A 3,396-nucleotide genomic window follows, 5' to 3' on the forward strand; every position below is an offset into this window, starting at 1 on the left:
GTTGCATGCGCAAAAGAGAAGGTCTGCACACATCCAAAAACGTATTTTAAATGCAAAATTGATTTTCGTGCGCTGGAAATACTTCCTTCTTTGCGAGACAATCATTTTCTCAACAAAACTCAGTTCGCGCGCGTGCAAAACACACAGAATTGTGGCAGAGATGTAATCCCATAGCGGACTGGCCATCTGGAGCACCGGGAGTTTTCCTGGTGGGCCGCTGTACAATGTGGGCCGGCCCATTGCGTAAATATAAAGAATGAATTATAGTAAATGTACGTAGCCTATAGCCTTCCATCGGCCAAGAAAAAAGTATTTCGAGCGCACGAAAATCAATTTTGCATTTAATATAAGTTTTTGAATGTGTGCAGTGCAGACCTTCTCTTTTGCGTGTGCAAGGTTTCACTAGCTTGCTCCCTTGATGCTCGCCCTCAGTGCTCTCTAAATGCCAACGGCTCGCTTGCTCAACACAACCCAGGGTTACAATATGCCATAATTCTAGCCAATCAGAGACAAGGCTGCTAAATTCTGATTGGCTGCCTTGACAAGTCAAACATTCTAATTATTTTAGCGTGCTCCGGCTCAGTGCAGCGGCTCAAAAGCCGCTCGTCAATGTCAAAATGTTTGAAATAGCCAATCAAATCGAAGAAGGCGGGATGTCACAGATGCTGAGCTGCGCGGCGTTTGAATGCGAGCCGAGGTAAAATGTAAGCAGCTGAATAGCGAGATTCAGCAATATTTGCCTACTGTTTACGATAAAAAAAGTTAAACGACAGACATTAATTTTCAGGAATGCAAACTACTGGCATTTTCGAATTTCTTAATGCCATTTACGTTATTCGTCACGATATAAGATATGAGTGAATGTTTGTAAATCTATATCCAGGCTTTCTTCTGTAATTTCACGTGTCTAAGAAAATGTTTTTAAAAATCCGTAAAATATCATTCTCAAACTTACTCTAGAACATTGTAAATCTGAAGACTTAGTAACAACCGTCAAGTGCCGTGATTAAGAATTATAGCCTAATAAAAATATAATTTGCTAGCCTGTTTCACATGCATCACACACTGGCGGTCAAACGTTTAAAATAATTAAGACTTTTTATTTATTAATTTATTTTTTAAAATAAGGCTGAATTTATTTGATCAAAAATACAGTAACAAATATTAATACTAAATGTTACACTTAAAATAGTGGTTTTCTATATTTTAAAATGTAGGCTAATTTATTTCTGTGATTAAAGCTGAATTTTCAGCATCATTACTCCAGTCTTCAGTGTCACGTTCCTTCAGAAATCATTCTAATATGCTGTTTTACTGCTTAATTATTATAAGTTATTATTTGTGATCAGTTAATGATCCTTATTATTATCAATACTGAAAACTTATTTTTTATATATATATTTTTGCTTAGGCTAATATTTTTTTGGAAACTGTGATAGGCTCTACTTAAATTTTTTCAGGATTATTTGATAAATACAAGGTTAAGCATTTATTTGAAATATAAATAATTTGTGGTAAGTATAAATATCTTCACTGACACTTAAATGAATTTAATGCAACCTTATGAAATAAAATTATTAATTTATATAGGCTATGTTTTTAAAGGGGTCATATGACGTTGCTAAAAAATAACATTATTTTGTGCATTTGGTTTAATGAAATGAGTTTATGCGGTTTAAGGTTTAAAAAAACACATTATTTTCCACATACTGTACATTATTGTTCTCCTCTATGCCCCCGCCTTTCTTTTTACGCGTTGCGTTGCATCGCTGCAGCGTAAACATAAAACCATGTCTGCATTTGTGATCGGAGAAACGACAAACAACAAGCGCTTCTCTACACTGCTCAAAACTCGCGTTTGAATCATCAGTGGCAAATTCTTTAAATATGAAAGCGTACCTGTGAGTCAGCATTATTTGTCAGAACACCGAAGAATATCTCTTTGGGTTTGAGACTTTAGTCTTTGCAACTTTAAGCATCTTATCTATTCACGAACAGCTTTAAGACTCCAAAGAGAAAGGAAAACTTGAAATCGCATCATATGACCCCTTTAATCTTACCCTAGACTGAATGGTAATGTATCATATTTTCTACAAAAATATTGAGCAGCACAACTGTTTTCAACACTGATAATAATCAGAAATGTTTCTTGAGCAGCAAATCAGCATATTTGAATGATTTCTGAAGGATCAATAGAAAGGCACCATTAAACCAGTGCACATTCTGCACTACATTCCAAGTCTTGTGTAAAAATTCTTTATTATTATGTTTATTAAAAATGATTTACTATTGGTCATATACACAAGGAAAGACAAATGATAATGTAAAGAGGTATGCCAGTCATTCATTAATGATAATGATATAAGAATTTCAATTAAAAAAAAAAAAAATAGACGCCATTTTTATTTCTGTATTGTGCTAGTTAGTAAGAGAGGTATTAAAAAATGCTCTGTGCATAATGAGCTGGTGGGTTTGGTGGGTTTTTGTGGATCGGGTGTAGTGGGCCGCTCTGTGCCAAAAAGTCCACTTTTTAGCGCCAGTCCGGCCCTGGCTGAAGCTCATATATCTCTGAAAACGTCGAAGCACATTTTCAAATACAGGCGCTATCTTTATTAACAAACCACATATTTGAAGTTTAATCAACTACATTCTCACCCAATAAACTCTTAAAACTACATTTCGTGACACAACAACAGTAGAATTTCTAATATTTTAGTGGATTTGGACAGGACCGTTTCTAGCCAATTTGATACGCGAAATCCCTATTGGTGCTATCCCTATCCCTATATATATATATTCTTTTCAGACGCCAGTTTCTTGGCACATTCAAATTGGTTGTCATAGTAACGACACTAATTTGTGGAGATTCAGCGCATTGTGAGTTCCACAAATCTGAATGCATTATTTGTAAATTGACAGTTAAGATAAACATTTTGCACAATTTATTATCTGTAATATCAGTGTGTTGCCACTAGATGCCTGTATAGCCCTATGTAACAATCCCTAGTAGCTAAGACATTGTACATAATTTACACATAAATCACACATACATTAATTTGATTACATTTGGATTTGGATACATGTTTAGATATTATCAATGGCTACTTTTTGACTATCTGTTTTTTGTTCGATTGTTTTGTTGTTGTTGCTTGAAACATTGATTTAAAGTGTCAGTTATTGCTTTATTATTTCAGTCAAACCTATAAAACCTTTTGTTACCCCAAACTACATATAAAAGCCTGATCAGTGGCATAAAATTAATCAATGCAGCTACTTAATCCTTTGCTACTCATTAACGCGTGAACTTCCCCTTTAAATAACGTGACGCTCTGCCCTCTATGACGCTGCTCCCATTAAGCGCTGTTGGAAGTGAATGAATTGATTCAGCATTTCGAC

This window comes from Sinocyclocheilus anshuiensis, unplaced genomic scaffold, assembly GCF_001515605.1.
Source record: "Sinocyclocheilus anshuiensis isolate Anshui unplaced genomic scaffold, SAMN03320099.WGS_v1.1 scaffold2459, whole genome shotgun sequence".
NCBI classification, from domain to species: domain Eukaryota; kingdom Metazoa; phylum Chordata; class Actinopteri; order Cypriniformes; family Cyprinidae; genus Sinocyclocheilus; species Sinocyclocheilus anshuiensis.